The sequence below is a fragment of the Triturus cristatus genome, chromosome 2_2 (assembly GCF_964204655.1).
Source record: "Triturus cristatus chromosome 2_2, aTriCri1.1, whole genome shotgun sequence".
In the NCBI taxonomy this organism is placed as follows: Eukaryota; Metazoa; Chordata; class Amphibia; order Caudata; family Salamandridae; genus Triturus; species Triturus cristatus.
The window spans coordinates 1,057,252,168-1,057,271,395 of record NC_140582.1 but is presented as its reverse complement, the minus strand read 5'-3'; the positions used below and the strand labels follow the sequence as shown (position 1 = coordinate 1,057,271,395).

Genomic DNA, 19,228 nt, shown 5'->3' with positions numbered 1-19,228 from the left:
GCAGGCGAATCTTAAAAACAAAGACGCACAGGGCAATCTTCGACTAGGTACCATGTCCACAATTCACCCATGGACAGTCTGAGGCTACAACTTCAAGTTCATGACCTGCAAGTCCAGCTTTAACATCTATATGGTAATGACTATGTTTATTTACCTTCTAAACGAACAGTTGAGCCATCCATACCAGAATGATGACAACTGACGGAAGGTCTCTGGCCAAGTCTATCAGCCATGATGGGGTGCTGAAGCACTGCTGGTATGAACTTGAAAGAATTAGTGATCCTCAAAGCACTACTACCAGGCATACACCTAAAGATATACTACATACACATGCACTATAACTGCACATGTACTATTGCATACAAATATCATTCACAATCGTCATCTGTTGCTATAAATAGAACTAAACAAGATAGTGGGGTGGCTGCAGGGATATTTGTATATGGCAATGCCCATTCGTTTGTCTTTTCCCTGGTGTGACATCTTTACCAAAGTTTGAACACTTTGATTGTAATGAAGTAAGAAGATAAATACTGTGGAATGATTTGTTGAGCAAGTGGAGCTGCGTTTGGTGCAGCTTCTGTCTTATTTTCAGTTAAATATATACATTTGCAATAGACAGCAAGGAAGTGAAGAAATATTAAATTCAGACAAACTGTCCTGCCAAAAGTTTAATACTTATTGTAAATCAGAGACCTCTCCAATACAAAATAGTGCAATTTGATTGGCTTCTAGCAGGTCAATATCTACCTATGAGAATTCATAGTCAAAAGATAAGGCAAGGCTCTTCACAAGCAGAATTCACATATCACGGCATCTTGTCTGCATAACCTCCGACCTTGAAGAGCACACAACTCTACTATTAGTGAACATATAACGCTGTGAAATCTACTGGCAAATACATCTTTCAGTCAACATGACAATCTGTTTCCTGAGAAGAGTGCACTTATTTCAGTGTTGTCGCCCAGAAGCCATAATAAAACTAGACAGCCCCTCTCGCCAACCCACAAAGATATCAAGGGTCTGATTTACAAAAACAATAGTGAAGGGTGAGGTCATTCCCAGGTAGTAACTAACTGGGGGTGACCTAGTGCCACCGACATTCCCTTCTGACCTCTCACTAGGGCAATAACCTGTGAGTGTGCCTCCTCTTCTGACAATACATCTTAGTTATTAGTTGTTGAGGTACATACTGATAATTAAATACTGGTACTACTGCCCACACTAGCACACATGTTCTATGGCTAGCTTGGATTTCTGGTTGTCAGTTGCAAGACTGTCTTTGACAGTAGCTAACCTGCGTTGTGCCAAAGGATCACAATGCATCTTTTTGGTCAGGCCTGGAGATAGCTTTAGCTTTTGACTAACCTCATGTAATAAAAATAAAACCTACAAAAAAAATACATAGCCATATAAACATAGGTGGGCTTTGAAACAGCCCACTTCATCTATTGGTCTTTTCATTAGTCATTCCCATTTTGGTTCCCGCCAACACAGTGTACAGTATGGGGCAGTAGGTCAATCCACCTCATCCATTAGCTCTCTTGCACGGACAACACTTTTCCTGACAGCACAAGTAATTCTGCCTAAAAAGGAATGCTAGGTCTGCTTTGTCAATACAAAAAGGAGCTTAGAGGGATGTAAAGGAAACAAGCATGGCAAAGCCAATAGGTCTCGCCTATGCAAGAGCTATTGGCTTTACCATTATGTTTTAACCATGTTGTACACCAGCATGGCTGCTGCTCAGCATGGCTAAACGTTATTGGAGTAAAGGAAAGTGGAGTGTCAGAGTGGTGACTTCTGGAGTGGTGTAGAGTAGAGGTGAGTGATGTGAAGTGGAGTATCAGAGTGGCATGTTGTAAAGTGACGTAGACTGGACAGGCGTAGAGTTGAGCGGAGCAGAGTGTAAAGTGGAGTGGCGTAGAGTGGCGTAGAGTGTTAAGTGGAGAAGTGTGTTGTAGAGTAGTATGGAGTAGAGTGGTGTAGGTTGTCATGAATGGGCATAGAGTGGAGTAGTTTAGGAGAGTGGAGTAGTTTAGGAGAGTGGAATGACAGAGTGGAACAAAGTGCTGTAGAGTGGCATAGAGTGTCACAGTGGAGTACAGTGTAGTAATGTGCTGTAGAACAGAATGGACTAAAAAGGAATGGAGTGGCATAGAGGGAATTGCGTACAGTGACGTAGAGTGAAATAGTGTGGCAGAGTAGAGAAGAGTGTCAGAGTAGAGTTTGATGGAGTAGGGAGTCAGAGTGGAGTATCCTAGAGTGTAGTGTAGTAGAGTGTAGTGGAGTAGAGTGGAGTAGATTGGAGTATAGCAGAGTGGAGTGTAGTAGAGCGGAGTGTAGTAGAGTGGAGTGGAGTGGAGTACAGTGGCCTAGAGTGAAGGTGAAAACTACAGTGGTGCACAGCAGATTGGCATAGAGTGCATTGGTTTTAAGTAAAGTGGTGTAGAGTGCATTGGTGTAAAGTACAGTGGTGTAGAGTGTAGTGGCATTTAGTAGAGTGGTGCAGAATAATTGCTGTGATGTGCAGTGCAGTGGTGTACAGTAGATTGTTTAAGAGTAGAGTGAACTGGCGTAGAGTGAACTGGTGTAGAGTGAAGTGGTTCAGGGTAGTGTGCAGAGGTGTAGAGTGGTGTTGAGTGCAGAGGTGTAGAGTGACGTGGAGTGCACTGGTGCAGAATAGATTAGAGTGGTATAGAGTTGGGCAGAGTGGTACATAGCAAAGTGACTCAGAGAAGAGTGGCGTAGAGTACAGTGGTGCAGATTAGAATATAGTGGTGTAGAGTGCAGTGACAGAGCGCAATGATTTAGAGTGGTGTAGTGTTCAGTTACACAGAGCTGCGCGGCTTGGAGCAGGGAGCAGTTGCGTAGACTGCAGTGTAGAAAAGAGTGGCACAGTGTGCAGTAGAGTGTTGCAGTGTAGAGTATCGTGGCATAGAGTGCAGTGGTGCAAAGTAGCTGCTGTAGAGTGCAGTCATTTAGAGTAGAGGGGAGTGGAGTGGTGCAGAGGAGAGTGACAGAGTGGAGCTGCGCAGAGAGGAGTGAAGTAGCATAGAGTGGAGTGAAGTAGCATAGAGTGGAGTGAAGTAGAGTGGAGTGGTGCAAGGTAGTGTTCAGTGGCAGAGTAGTGGTGTAGAGCACAGTGATGTAGAGTAGAACAGAGTAGAGTGGGGCGAAGAGTAGTGGCATAGAGTAGATTGCTTCAGAGTAGAATGAAGTGGCATAGAGTGGAGTGGTCCTGGGTAGAGTGGAGTGGTGCAGGATGGCATGGCGTAGAGTAGATTGTTTCAGAGTAGAGTGCAGTGGCATACAGTGGAGCAGTGCTGGGTGGAGTGGTGCTGCATAGAGTGAAGCGGTACAGGGTGGAGAAGCACAGAGTGCAGTGGCTTAGAGTAGATTGTTTCAGAGTAGAGTGAAGTGGCAAAGAGTGGAGTGTTGCAGAGTAGAGTGCTATAGAGTGGAGTGGCGTAGAATAAAGTGGTGCAGAGTGGAGTTTTGGGGAGCGGCAAAGAGTGCAGTGCAAACAATGCAAACAATGCAGTAGTGTATAGTAGAGTGCACTGGCACAGAGTAGAGTGGTGCCGAGTAGAGAGGCGTAGAGTGAAGTGGCGTAGAGTGCAGTAGAGTGGCGCAGGTAGAGTGCAGTGGCATAGAGTGCTGTGGTGCTGAGTAGAGTGGTTCAGATTGGAGTGTTGTAGAGCAGTGCATTAGTATAGAGTGCAGTGGTTTAGAGTGGTGCAGAATAAAGTGACAGAGTGAAATGGTATAGAGTGCCGTAGAGTATCAGAGAGTATAGTGGCGTACAGTGCAGTGGTGCAGAGTTGGTTGGTGTAGAGTCTATTGGTTTTGAGTAAAGTGGTGTTGAGTGCAGTGGCATTCAGTGCAGCTGTGTAAAGTTGAGCAGTGTAGAATAGACTGCAGTGGCGTAGAGCAGATTAGAGTGAATTGCTGTAGTGTGACATGGCATACAGTGGCATGGCGCAGAGTGGAGTGCCGTGGCATAGAGTGCAGTGGTGAAGAGCAGAGTGGTGTAGAGTTCAGTTGCAGAGAGTGCAGAGTAGAGACGCATGGTGTGGAGTGGTGCAGGATAGAGTGGAGTGGCAAACAGTGGAGTGGCAGAGAGTGCAGTAATGGCGTAGAGTACAATGGTGCAGAGTAGAATAGAGTAGCGTAGAGTGCAGTGGCATAAAGTGCTGTAGAGTATAGTGGCATAGAGTATAGACTAGACTGACAGAGTGCAGTGGTGTAGAGTGCATAGCTTTTGGGTAAAGTGGTGTAGAGTGGTGCGGTGCAGAAAAGAGTTTAGTGGCGCAGAGTAGAGTGAAATGGCACTGAGTGCAGCGGCATAGGTAGATTGTTTCAGAGTGGAGCACAATAGAATACAGGAGATTAGAGTGGTGCAGAGTAGATTAGAGTGGCATAGAGTGGATTGGCAAAGAGTGCACTGGCATAGAGGGGAGTGAAACAGAGTAGAGTGCATTGCCACAGAGCGCAGTGGCACAGAGTAGAGTAGTGTGGGCTACAGTGCATTGGCATAGAGTAGAATGGTGTACGGAGGCATTGAGTGAAGTGGAGCAGAGTAGAGTGCAGTGATGCAGTGTGAAGTGGCGTGTAGTGTGGAGTTGTGCAGAGTAGAGTGGGGTAAAGTGGAGTAAACATTAGTGTGGTAGTGCACTGCCATCACAGAAAAAACATCTTAATTTGATTATGACCAGTACATTTACACAGCTATACAATTTACTGATAAAAGTATACAACGAACAAACGATGTGTAGCAATGCCATCACCTAGTGTATTGATTTGTTTTGATCATATTAACATATTTGTTTCCGCCATACTTTAGAAGTACTCAAAAATGTGCTTAATTTGTGCTTTCCTAATTCAGATATATTTTGAAATATCTGCAAAACTGATTACAGACATTTATATTTTATTATGTGCTAGAAAACAAATAACATTGTACATCCTTCTTCAAGCATACTCCCAATAGTCAGCATGATTGTTACATAACTCCTCTCACTTTGAAGGCAGAGAAAGAAAAGTAAACACCAAACTCCCTGGAAGACAGAGCCTCACATTTGACCTCCAACTTTGAATGCAGAGCAAATGGTAAAAGATAATAAGATTCAAAGTCCCGTTTACAGAAATCCAGAACTGGGCAACGGAAGGGAAGAACTCAAGCTGGACAGCCTAAAGCAATTAGAGCCAGCAAATGGAAAGCAAGCAAATGTGAGTAACAAACCACAAAGCCAATGGGTGGAATGTGTTCCCAGGGAAGTTTTTCAAATGTCCCCAAGATATTGTTCACAACCCAGATAGCTGTGCTGTTTGCTGGGCTTCATCCTAAAAAGGGGAACCCTCCACTCATATGAGAAACAACAACAGATCCCCATTTCCTGCACCCCATAAAAAATTGTAATATACCAAATCCCCTGGTAGAGCACTCTATGTAAGGTGTACATATATAGGTGCTTAAACATTATGGCCAAAAACTGGGAGACGCCTCATGTAAGCTACCACCATGAGCCCATTGGGTGTCCATCTCAACTGGATACTGCTTCTCATCATCGGCAGGACTCCTTATTGCAGGGGAAACCACCAGGAGTATAACTCAGGAAAACAAATCTCCTGGACAACACTTTGTCAAACTCAAGGAGGATCCCTTCAGTGTCACCCTACAATCAACTGTGTCAGACCCTCAAAACAGAAGAGTGCTGAGATACACTAAGATAATCAAACTAAAAATGTGTACAGAGATCTGTTCAGAAGAAATTAATCCAGACCCTGGCGCACGGTTAAAAACAAAATCACATGTTCAGACTAACAGGTTTCATTGCCAATAAGTATAGAGGCAATTTCATCAGGGCTAGAGGGGCATCCCATCATCCATTTTTTGCACCACACCAAGAAAAAAGAAGGTAAAAAACAAACAAATAGCGGTCCAAATTAAAAGCTCTTAACTGACAAATCGTACTTGTTCACTAAAAGAACAGAGAATTAATAATAATTACCAAGCATCTGAAGTGTGAGTACACATTCATAAGCGCTGGTTTCAGAAGTTGTGTGAATTTACACTATTTTTTCCACCTAAGACATATCAAGAAATGGTGCACTCAGTACAGCACTGAGAAGAATGCTCAAGATTAGACAGTGATTAGTCAATAATTAGCTGCAGAAGATTACAGGTAAAAAGATGTGGGACAAATCTCTGCTCAGAACCAACTCGTATCAAATTAGACACCGCTACGAGAGAGTCCTGTAACATTTCCAGTCAAGGTGAACCCATTCCCCGTTTCTAACCCCTGCGACTAGTTTGGACCAGCCAAAGCCTAAATAACCAGTTGCTTGATCTCCACCCCCCTGTAAACCTTCAACACTGGCAAAAAGGCTAGACACCAGCAAACAACACAGTGGAGCCAACACGTGGATTGATCTCCAGTACGGCCCTTACTCCATCAGGGAGTCCACCCTCAGCCATGCTCGCTCACTGTAAATATAAGCTTGTGACCTTCTAGAACTTAATCCCTACCTGGTCAACTAGAATGGGGCTGGAGACAGCGCCATATTGGGGGTAATACCCGATCATCTCAGGAGAAACGGAAGCCCTTTCAGAAAAGTCAAAACTGCCATAGGGCAGGACAGAGGAATCACTACCTAGGACACCGTATTTCAGTGTTCCCTATAACCAAACATTGGTCAAAAAACAATAAATGTCATGATAAAAACATGTAAAGTCCTCTAAAGGAACTGTTCAAGTGTGTGTGGCCAAGTTGTTACAGTGTAAGAAATAGGATGGAAGCTGGGGTTGGAAAACTACACCGGGGCAGGCAAAGACGCCATCTTAAAAGTAATATGCCTGACTAGTGATAGTATAAGCCAATTGTGAGTGTCAACATAGACACAGAGCTGAAGCATTAGTTACAGCTATCTCAGGTAAACCAGACAAAATAATATATTACAGGTTGCCAAACACTACTTATAAAACTTCAAGTGATATTCTAGATATACAATGTACTGAAAAAACTGTGCTATTATTTATATGTGGGGAAGGAAAGTCAATATAAGAAATTAACAAGTCAGCTGTTGAGAAAACTGGTCACATAGCCCCTTTGTTGCGATATAGGGAACCCACCTCTATATAGAGCACCACAATGGGGTACACCGTGCAAAGAGGTCAGGGAGACACCTGTTGGTTTACAGAGGCAAAAGTTGAAAACCCTGTTGGTTTACAGAGGCAAACGTTGATAATACTAACCCTCTATTTTGTGGTAGTGTGGGTCAGCAGTTAGGCTTATCATAGGGTAGTGCTAAGCATTTGTTGTAAAAACCAATGCAATAATTGATACACACACTCAATGAATGAAGTCGAGATCAAATTTGAAAAATAGTACTTGTTTTTATATAAATATGTAGACAAAGAACTTTGGGTACAAGGTAAATATTTTTCGCAATATTACGAAATCACAGTAAATGCAATAATCATAGTTGTGCGCAATAATGCACAATAGCTTTGCTATGAGAGGAAAAAGGCATTCAGAAAATCAACGCAATGCAGTTACTCTCGAGGTCTCACATTTTAGGATAGGAAGATTCAGGGGCCAAAGTTCAAAGTGCCAAGGCAGGGTTTTCTGGACCTTCCCAGATTTCACTTGGAGCAAAGAGACTTTGTAGCTTTCGCTCTACAAAGCAAGGGGCCACTTGTAAAAGTGAGGGAGAGTGGAGGTCACAGGCGCTCTGGGGGCATGGGAGCGCAGCTGGATTGAAGGTGTCCCGGCCGGGAGGGCAGGATGCAGTGAAGAGGTTCAGCTGGGCAATGGCGCACAAAGATACCTCGCGGTCAGTGTGAGAAGTTGGCCTGTTATATGATGTCACGAATTCTAGTGTACACCTTGTATCAGTCCAAACAACCCTTATGGTGATTGGTTGTAAAGTCAACCTTATAGACCAGCTATCCTAGTGGTAGCATGGACAAGAGCAGTCTTAGGCTAAACTCTGAATGGCATGTGAAGCCAGCTGTTATACCATATGTAACCCCTTGAATACCAAATGAAAGGACACCACAACAGATATATATAAAAATAGAATGTATTTATTCTAGTCAAACCCTCAGCACTCTTTATGAGATTCGAGGTAAGTACAACACAGTCTTTATTATGCATACTTTAAATCACACAGGTAAGTAATACAGTTAGGCCCTAGGGGCCACGCAAATCATATACTAAATAAGTGGTATAAGGACCACTGTCACGAACACAGGATAGGCCTAGGCCTAGGAAATCGCTGGGGCTACACTAAACTACAAACAGTTAGGAAGTGGGAGGCCCACGGGATTCAGGTGCAGAGTGGAAACACTCACGCGTAATGCGTAAAAGTCGATAGAATTACTAGCAGTTAGAAATAAGCAGTTTTAGGACACTTCTGGTATAGCTAGAAAGTCGAGACTCGGAAACTAGACCCTAGGATAGTCACTACCCTTGTGAGCACCGGAGTACTCAAGTTACCTAGCCCACGGGCTGCGGGTGCATAGGTGTGAACTTGCGTCGGGTTTCGTCGTGGACTTCTATGGATGCCTGAAGGAAAGTTGCTGACAGGCAGTCATTGAAGAGTGTCCGGTGGATCCCAAGGTGGGTATCAAGAAGGAAGGAACCTGCAAGCAGAAGGGACAGAGTCTAGGTCACCAGCCAGGAGCCGGGAAGGAACCAGGAAGGAACCAGGCGATGTTGTGAAGGTGCAGGTGAAGAGGTGAAGCTTGTCACAGCAACCACGGGTACCAGGAGACGTCGAGGACGACCAGAACCAGGAGGTGAGCTGTCCCACGAAGGCTCTTGCAGTCAGCGGCGTCGAAGTCGAGTCAGGACCCAACAAGCCTTGGCAAGCGGAACCCACGCAGGATGGAGGACTTGCTTCTGGTGCAGACCAGGAAGGTCTGGGGTGCTTCTCTTTCACAGAGGAGCGGGTGCCAGTCTGGAGGAGCCGGACCAGCAAGATGAAAACAAAGGTTCGTCGTCGCAGAGGCTACTAGCCAACGGGCCAGCAACCGGACAACACGTCGAGCAACACAGGTGCCAGGGCCGTTTCTAGATGTTTTGCCGCCCTAGGCGAGAATTGAAAAATGCCGCCCCTCCCTTTTACTACCATCACTCGCCCACTTACCTAGCTACACTAAAAAAAAGATTCGGTCATCTGCACATTACATGATGTGCTTTGAAGGAGACATTAACCTTCAATACTACTTTTATTCAGATCTGGGACTACACAAAACAGAGATCTCTCCAACAATGCATCTCTCCTTCTGAAGTTCATGGACTCCTCACTAGTGTGTCGCGCCCTCCCTTCAGAGCTCCCTACTCTGCACCTCTCACCCCTCCACTGGTTTTATTAACTCTCCCTGAGAATATCACCTATTGTTCCAGTGTTCTTCGTTCCATTGCGTTTCTCCTCTTCCTCTGCCTCTTCCCCCTACTCTCTCTGCAGTTCTCAATTGTCCCTCTCCCTCCAGCACTCCGTGTTGTTCTAAACCACCCCCCTGCCCCGTCCCTATTCAAAAGGTCCTGTCCTTCTTGTCTCACCAGCTCGCATCTCTTCACAGGCCCTGCACTCCTGATACTTCCTATCATACCACCTTCTCCCTCAACGATTCCCGCCTCGCCTCTTTCATCTCTGCTCTTGGTGTCTTTCATCTCCACTGACTTTATAGCACTCAATATTCCCCCTTTTTTAACCCATGCCTCCCCGTCACCTTTCATCACTTCCTGATATCAGTGGTCCTCACATTTCACCTTAATTCAACACTTACCCCTCCCCCCGCTTCTCTAATATACTCCTTTCTGCAGAGCTCACTGCTTCTCTCAGTGGTGGCATGGGGAACCACCCCTCCTACTCCAGCAGCTTAAGCAGGGGCAGCATTGACCCCATAGACTGGCAAACTGGTCCCCTCTTTAAAAGTGAATGCGTTGTTTGTGGTCCTCTTCTGCCTGCCATCACGGATGGATGGATGGAAAAACTATGGCTGAATGGAGCAAGAGATTAGTGTATGGAAAGGTGAAGGGGGTGGATGGATGAGTGGAAAGCTCGGTGTGATTAGAGGTAAGTTTCAAGTGGGGGGGTCTTTTAATTCTCTAACTACTCACTTGTGTCCCTTCCTTCAGCACGCCTGCCCTCCATTCACCAGTTCCTGCTCACCCTTTCTTTCTTGCCTGCCCTCCCCCACTAGCCTCTCTTCTCCCTGTTTCTGTGCGTGCCTTACCTCCCTTCAGTGGTTCCTGCTCACACCCTGATTCTTTTGTGTTGCATTGCCCTTCCTTGCTTCCCTAATACACCAGATGTCCCTGGTTCTTGCGTGGTCTGCTCTCTTCCACTCACCCCTCATTAGCAGTTCCTGATTTCTCGTCTTTCTCATCAGCTCTCACCCCCTTTCTCGTCTGCCACCACCTCGAGGCTCGAGCCCCGCTGCCTCTCCTACATGCACCTACAAATCATTCTCCACTTGCTGCTGCCCTAGTCCGCTCATTTAGACCCCACACATCCTCTCCTGCCTACTACTAGTGCCTTCGCAAGGGTGCCATATATAACAGGCCATCCTGCAAGGCGCGAGCAAGGAAAACAGCCCCCGTGTAGTAAAAAATAAGAGCTTTATTTGGGCCCTTCCGTGTGTCGGTGCCACTGCACCCTTGAAAGCTAGGCCTTTGCTGCCCATTTCAGCGCCCCTTCCCTCTACCTCTGTCACTGCGACGCTGTGCTTTCTCTGCCTTCTCGGCCTCCGAGGGGAAAGGAGCTCCGTGGCTGGAAGGGCGGTGGGTCCACGGGTCTGTCACCTCGTGGACTGCCGGGGCAGATAAAGGCAGGGCGGGTCTAGAGGGTCACGGGAAGGGCAGGCCATGGCGGAGCCGTGTTTCGTGGGGGCGCAGCGGATGGAGGTGCTTCTGGTGGAGGTGGACGGGAGGGCGAGGGCTGCGAGGCGGGAGCATCCCCGCGCGGGGCTGGGTTCGCGGCGGGACACATTAACTACAGTGGGAGCTCAACGCGGAAGCACAGGAGGCTTGCGGAAGCACAGGAGGGCTGGGGAGGGGGCTGGGGGAAATGCCCGGAGCAGGGAGAGGGTGGGCAAGAAAAGGCAGCAGCAAGTGCTGCGGAGAGATGGGGGCTGACAGAAAAGGGATGAGCAGGGGATGCGAGCAGCCCAGCAAAGAAACTCTTCACAAGTAACTGGCGCAGGTGGGGGGCGATGGGTTAGGGGGGAGGTGAATGGCCCCATTCCATGAAAGTGTGGGGAGCACTGAGTGAGAGAAGAGTGAGCAGCAGATGCTGCGTGAACATTGGGAGGAAGTTGCGACTAGCAGAAAGCGGAGTGAGAAGGTGTATACACTGATACCACCGGCCCGCTCCACACACCACTATGCTAGGGTGCGCAGCATTTAAAAGCAGGTGCGCTTGCACAGTCACTCACATGCGGGTGCTGCTGCCTTCAAATTAAAAAATGTTTCGCCCTTTTGCCGCCCTAGCCCTTTTGCCGCCCTAGGCGGACGCCTAGTCTTGCCTAATGGTAGAAACGGCCCTGACAGGTGCAGAAGGGCCCCACGCAGAACACGTGAAGTGTGGGGAGCTGATCTTCTTTGCAGATGGTGCTCGGGAATGGGGCTTCTCAATTCCCCAAGCACAGCCTCGAGGGAGCCTCGGAAGTCGCGCTAGTCAGTTACTAGCCACTTTTCCCAAGTCGCCGGTCCAAGGTCCCTCGTCGCCTCCACGGGTCTCAGCTTCGCTGGAGATGTGGATCTGGGTCAGAGGTGTCTGGAAGTCTCGGCGCTGATCAGTCTCTGCAGTCGTCCTTCGTAGGATCAGTCGCAAAGCAAGCAGCGGTCGCTGGATGGTGCCTGGTTGCCCAGGGTGGTCACTCCTTGGCCACAAGGGAGATTTCTTCAGTCTTCTTCCTGAGGTCGAATGTCGAAGGTTCAGAGTTTCTGTTCAAGTTGCAGATTCAGGTTAATCTAATTTTAGCAGGGCCCAACTAGCTACTAATATACTGGGCTAGTGGACTGGGCTACCTGCAAGGTCCCTCCTATGGGTGGGACCAGGAAGGGGAGTGGCTACACCCCCTTTCCTTTGTCCAGTTTCGCGCCAGAGCTGGGGCTGGAGTGCCCCAACACCGGTTTGAACTGGACTATGCATGGGACACCTTGTGTGCCCCAGGCAGTGTCTCGTTTCATTCAACCCTCCCTGCCCCAATACACTAAATCCTGTCTAGGGTGGTGCTCGCACCTCCCAAGGCAGGAAACCTATTGTCCAAGCCTCCCTCGCTGGAAGGACTCCCAGCAGCAGGAGGTCAGACTTGTGTCTGTGGCAGCAGCATCCATTTTGTGATGCTGGGGCTCTGGTTAACTTTAACCGGGTAAGTAGGTTACAACATGTCTTCTCCCTCTAGAAGGGAGGAATAATATCCTCATGGCCAGAAATGGTATGGGGGTATTATTCCAAAGTGTTAGACACCTTACACGACATGTTTCGATAAAGCCAAACCATAGTTACCATAAGATTATAAGGTACTTTAAGAGTATATGGTAGGCTATATCATAGAACAGCTATAAGGACATGGTTCCGAAAGCTGCAGACAGGCTCAGCTCATGCTAGAGCACCATCTCACATGTTACCAAGCACTCTGCCTCCAGGATTGTTAAGGCCTGCCATAGGAGTGGCTGATAGGTACCCATGTGTCTATATATAAGGTAGGTATAGGAATACTACACCTAAGCAAGGGGTGATTACCCGACCTTGCCCCAGCTGAGTGATGAGCCAGTTGTGTCATAATGGAAGGCCAGGCCAGGGGTGGCATAATACATGCTGCAGCCCCTGGTAGGCCTAGGGTACACCTATGCCCTGGGTACCTATTGTACACTGTACAGGGGCCAATAAGGTGATCCTATCCAATTGGGTTATGCACCTAAAGTACATAGTATCAGTTTAGAGAGAGAACAGCTGGGCTGTGGGTCTGATTAGCAGGCCCACAGCCATATCTAAGTCGAAAACCAGTGAAGCAAAAGCAAAAAGTGGGGGTGAACATAGAAAGCAGACCCTACTCTCCTACACAACCCCCCCCCCCTAACTTAGGGACAGTAAACTAACCTTGACCAGTTGAGTCTTCATGTTCTAAGTGGAAATATCTGGAGAGTCCATCTGCATTGGCATGGTCAGTCCCAGGTCTATGTTCCACTGTAAAGTCCATCCCCTGTAGGGAAATGGACCATCTAAGAAGTTTGGGATTTTCACCCTTCATCTGATTTAGCCACAAGAGGGACTTATGGTCTGTCTGAATCTTGAAGTGAGTGCCAAACAAGTATGGCCTCAGCTTCTTCAGGGCCCAAACCACAGCAAAGGCCTCCCTCTCAATAGCTGACCAACGATTCTCTCTAGAGGTCAGCCTTCTACTAATAAAAGCAATGGGCTGGTCTTGACCATCTACATTCAGCTGTGAAAGAACAGCTCCCACACCCAACTCAGAAGCATCTGTCTGGACGATGAACTCTTTGGAGTAGTCTGGACTTTTCAAAATAGGTGCACTGCACATGGCCTGTTTCAGGTCATAGTCAAAAAGAAAGATCTCCCTTGGATCTATGGCTACCAACCGTCATTCAAACATGCAAATTTCACACAAACAGGATGAGATATGGCATCAACGAAGCAAACCAATTACTTAGTAGCAAATTTATTTCAAATTAATCAAAGGTTGTCACATCAAGCCAAATGTTGTACATATACATAAAAAGGTAAACAATTTACCAAATGTTAAAACAAGAGTTAAAACTTTTTTTTAAAATCATACACAAAAAATGAAATGAATCACAATCAATATACATATAAAACAGAAAATTGGGAAAAAGAGAACAGGACAAATACTCCTACTCAGACAGAGGAAATTGTTAGCTCACAGATAAATCAGTTCTAACCACAATACATTTCAACCACAATATGCTTGGCACAGAACCATTATCAATACAAATTTCCAACGATTTCCTTATATTAGAGCATCGACGCGTTTCGGTAGGCCACAGTATACAGCCAACACCTTCCTCAGGATTAGTTGTAGATCCCAATTTTAATAAATTTAAAATCTGAAAAAAATGTACAACGGAAAAGTATAAGTGACTCCCCTGGTACATTACCACAAACAGTATTTGGTATACTTCGATGACCCTAACTCATCACTTATTCTTAGACATATAAAACACACACATTCTCTCACACCGTCACCTGTAAATGCTAATGCTATTTATCCGAGTAAGATTTGAAAAAATTCTCACAATGTCCTAAGAGATGCCCAGATAGAGCAGTTCATTTATAATGTTTTGAGATAAGGACACTCTAACAAGCTATCCTCACTACACTGGTGATTTAAGGCAGTTGCTATTTACTAGACCATATTTATTTTGGTTATCAAACTCACAATTATAAAGAAATCAGTGAATCCCGATCCCTCTTGTCCAAACTGAGTCCACTACTCAGCGCTTAGATTTCATCACGGATCTGTTTGAGTAAAAAGATGGAAGGCTAGTATCTTCAAGCATTTGTAACATTAATTTCTTATTTTATGGGCAAATTTAAGAATTTTACCTTATATCTTCTTTAAGTTTGTTTATCGTAGTTATTTATATATATTTTCTTCCCATAGGTATCCGAATAGGCCTGAAAGTTGTACAAGGACCTTACCTAATGTGAATTACAAAAATATGTTATTCATACTGTCTCACGTAAAGCTAGAAATCCTAACGAGTTAGTCAGAATGCAGAAAACTTCATATTTACCAACTACTTCAGTTTAGTACATGCGGATCCTCTATCTTTTTTTCGCTGTGTGTGTCTCAGTTCAGAGAATTACCATTTATTCTCCCGGATGATCTCTGAAACAAAGCAATTGCTTGTTTAAACAGTATCAACCCAAGCTACTCAGATCTCCTATGTTTAGCTTCTAGTATCGTTGATATCGAGACACCTAACATACATTTTTGAAAACATTGCCCTACACACGCTATCTAATCCGTATTCATAAGTTTCCCACATTGCGTTTTAGCCAGACTGTTTAGACATGAGTATGCACTGATATTCTCTAAATAAACAGTGCACTCAAATAAAAGCGCAACTTGCACAATATCTATAAAAACTGTACTAACTTACAACAGCGCACACGAGCCGATATGGTGCTAGTCACAAAGGTTCTTATATCTGTCGTAAAGGACAGTACATAAAGTAACTAATCTCCTCAGAAATCTAGGTGAGTCACTATTTACCTTAGACAAGTTTCCTTTATGTAGCTAGAGGTCGGTAGGGGTAAAATCGTCCCAAATCTGGGATCTAGTAACTCCCTGCAAAAAAGAGATCGCAAACATCAATATGATGGCGCATCTCATTAGAGTCGGCCAATGGATTCCTAAATGGGCTACCTGTTCACATACCTTACTCGGGTCCGGTCAGCTCCGCAAAGTGGATTCCTTCAATTCTGATGAACAGGGAACCCACAAATCCCCTCAGTTTAAATACCGGCCCGCGTCTTCAGAACCGGAAGTAAAACAGTACTTCCGGGTTAGAGAGTTAACCCTAGGTATGATTGCATAGATTTAACTAGCGAATAATCAGCCATCTTAGAGGAGTTTTTAAAGGAGTTTGGAGCGCACACCAAGCCTCTTAATTATCTATGATATCTTAGTGTCGAACCTCAGCACCCTTTCATATATAGCCAATAAAGTTCCCATTGAAATATACCATAATAACATAGCGAATCATACAGTGTGTCATTCCTACCGAATCTCAAAATGGGCAAAGAATCCGTCTTCGTCGACACAACATATAGAAAACTCGTCAACATAGCGATGTTTCAATATTGATTAACCGAAACACGCTATACAACTAGAATATCTAATCCTCAACACTTCTTTCTATGTTTCGGCGAGAAATATGTTAATTTTCGATGTCAGGCTGTGTTGACACTGGCCAATGACCTAGACTGCCATTATAACAATAGCGTCAAACCTTTGAGGACAGTACTTTGATAAAGGAATGGATCAATCAAGTCCTTTATAGTTCATATTTCAGCATTCTTCATAACACAGCATTGATTTAACCCAGAATAGTGGCGTACATTGAACCTAGTGCTGGGGTCACCATATTTCACAAAACATGAATCTTATCAAAAGTAGGGGACACCGGACTAATCACAGAGCTAGACACCAGCTATCCTCCATGATCATTCCGTCTTTTAAAACAAACAGAAGGAACATATTTTTATGAGATATATAGTCAGACTACCAGAAAGCGTTCCCATTCTTCTCTTGAGTTGAGGCCTTTCCGTATTGAGTTCAGATGAGAGATGTACCATTGTTCACGTGCCTTGCGTTTACTAGTAATATTACCACCTCTCTTGTCAAGTTTAACTTTTTCCAAAATGAACCAGGCGAAATCATTTTCGCCATGCCCAAATTCAAGATAGTGGGGTACCAACGGTGATGTCAATTTTTTTGTTTTGATGGCCGATCTATGTTCTTGAAGTCTGACTCGAATCTCTCTCCCTGTTTCTCCTTCGTATCCCAGGTTACACGGGCATCGTAGAAAATGTTTCAGGTCATCAAATGCTTTTTGACAGCTCACTGTCCACTAAACTTTCTTTGGCATCTTCTTAGAGGTCAAGTCATTAAGTGGTGTCACAATGGACCCATAGTTCTTAAACTTGCTGTAGTACCCAGTCAGGCCCAAGAAAGCTCTGACCTGAGTCTGGGTAGTTGGAGGAGTCCAGTCCTTTATGGTCTGGATCTTGCTCTCCAGTGGTTGAACCTGACCCCCACCGACTAGGTGGCCCAGGTATACAACCTTGCTCTGCCCTATCTGGCACTTAGTGGCCTTGATAGTGAGGCCTGCCTTTTGCAGGGCCTCTAAAACATTCCTCAGGTGGACCAGGTGATCCTCCCAGGTGGAGCTAAAGACAGCAATATCATCAAGATATGCTGCACAGTAGTCATCCAGGCCTGTAAGGACTTGATTCACCAACCTTTGGAAAATGGCAGGTGCATTCTTCAAACCAAAGGGCATTACCACAAATTGATAATGTCCTCCTGGGGTCGAGAAAGCAGTTTTGGCCTTTGCATTCTCAGCTAGTCTGATTTGCCAGTAGCCTGCTGTCAGGTCAAATGTGCTCAAAAACTTAGCAGCTTCCAGTCTGTCAATGAGCTCATCTGCCCTAGGTATTGGGTGGGCATCTGTCCTAGTGACAGCATTGAGACCTCTGTAACCCACGCAAAACCTCATCTCTCTCTTACCATCTTGGGTGTGAGGTTTTGGCACACGAACTACAGGACTAGCCCAAGGGCTCTCTGAAGGTTCAATGACTCCCAGCTCCAACATCTTTTGTACCTCAACTTTTATACAGTCCCTGACATGGTCAGGTTGCCTGTAGATTTTACTCTTCACAGGCAGACTGTCACCAGTGTCCACCTCATGGGTGCACCAGTTTGTCTGACTTGTGGTCAGAGAGAACATATGTCTGTAGGATTGCAGAACCTGTCTGCAGTCCTGTTGCTGATGGACAGTGAGGCTGTCAGAAAAGACTACACCATCAACTGAGCCATCATCAGGGTTCTGAGTCAACAGGTCTGGGAGAGGGTCACTCTTCCTCCTGCCCCTCATCTGTAGCCATGAGTAAGCCCATGTCTGCCCTGTCAACATATGCCTTCAATCTGTTGACATGAAGCACCCTGTGGGGGCTTCTGGGAGTCCCAAGGTCCACCAAGTAGATGACTTCTCCCTTTTTCTCAACAATAGTGTGGGGTCCAGACCATTTGTCTTGGAGTGCTGCTGGGGCCACTGGCTCCAACACCCACACTTTCTGCCCTGGCTGGTACACAGTCAGCACAGCCTTTTGGTCATGCCAAGCTGTTTGGAGTTCTTGGCTTGCCTCAAGGTTTTTAGAAGCCTTCTTCATATACTCTGCCATCCTGGAGCGGAGACCAAGTACATAATCCACTATATCAAGTTTGGGTTGTCTGAGAGGTCTCTCCCATCCTTCCCTTACCAAACATAGGGGTCCTCTTACAGGATGCCCAAACAAAAGCTCAAAAGGGCTGTAGCCAACCCCCCTTTTGTGGGACCTCTCTGTAAGCAAACAGAAGGCAGGGTAAAAAAATGTCCCATCTTCGCCTAAGCTTATCTGGTAAACCTTTTATCATCCCTTTTAGGGTCTTGTTGAACCTTTCAACAAGCCCATTGCATTGTGGGTGATAGGGGGTAGTGAATTTGTAATTTACACCACACTCCTTCCACATTGCAGTCAAGTATCCTGACATGAAGTTGGCACCTCTGTCAGACACCACCTCCTTTGGAAAACCCACTCTGGAGAAGACTCCTAGTAGGGCTCTTGCCACAACAGGTGCTGTTGTGGTCCTCAGGGGAATAGCTTCTGGATACCTGGTGGCATGGTCCACTATCACCAGTATAAATCTGTGCCCAGATGCTGTAGGGGGGTCCATTGGTCCTACAATGTCTATCCCCACTCTCTCAAAGGGAACCCCCACCACAGGTAGTGGTATGAGGGGGGCCTTTGTGGTGCCACCTGATTTGCCACTGGCTTTGCAGGTGACACAGGAGCGACAAAACTCCTTGGTATCTTCTGACATGTGAGGCCAGTGAAAGTGAGGGACAAGCCTGTCCCAAGTCTTATTCTGGCCTAAGTGTCCTGCAAGGGGAATATCATGGGCCAAGGTAAGAAGGAAGCCTCTGAAACTCAAGGGTATGGCCAACCTCCCTGACGCACCAGGCTTGGGGTCTCTAGCCTCTGAGTACAGTAGCCCTTCATCCCAATACACTCTATGGGTACCTTGAGCATTCCCTACAGCCTCAGCAGCAGCCTGCTGTCTGAGGGGTTCAAGAGAGGGGCAGTCTAATTGAGCCTGCCTCAGATCTGCCCTTGAAGGTCCCCCTGTCCCAAGAAACTCAACCTGATCAGGTTCCAGTTCTTCTAGGACAGTTCCTTCAGGGCTCTCAGAATCATCCTCCTGGGAGGGCTGATCCACCACCTGAGGCAGGGGGACAGGCACAGCCTTTACCCTACTGCTCTTTCTCTTGGATTGTGTCTGGTCCATTGTCCCAGGATCCATCACTTGTTCAGTATTACACTTTTTGGCCTGTGACCTGGTCACAGCAAGGACATGTGCATCTATCCCAAGCATGGGTCCTATACTCCACTTCAGACCAAACTG

At 46.0% G+C, this 19,228-nt stretch overlaps 1 protein-coding gene and 1 long non-coding RNA gene across 2 annotated transcripts in view; both read right to left on the bottom strand.

Annotated features, from left to right (window-relative positions):
* The window catches only part of LOC146863144 (uncharacterized), a 607,219-nt gene that overhangs the window by 176,309 nt on the left and 411,682 nt on the right, over positions 1 to 19,228 (bottom strand). The gene's annotated exons all lie outside the window — the stretch shown is intronic.
* On the bottom strand, positions 13,687 to 14,853 carry LOC146863145 (uncharacterized). The gene is made up of 4 exons (XR_014978218.1): positions 14,793 to 14,853; positions 14,602 to 14,697; positions 14,435 to 14,514; positions 13,687 to 14,102 (listed from the first exon to the last, which is right to left on the bottom strand). It is a non-coding gene; the product is annotated as an uncharacterized LOC146863145 (long non-coding RNA).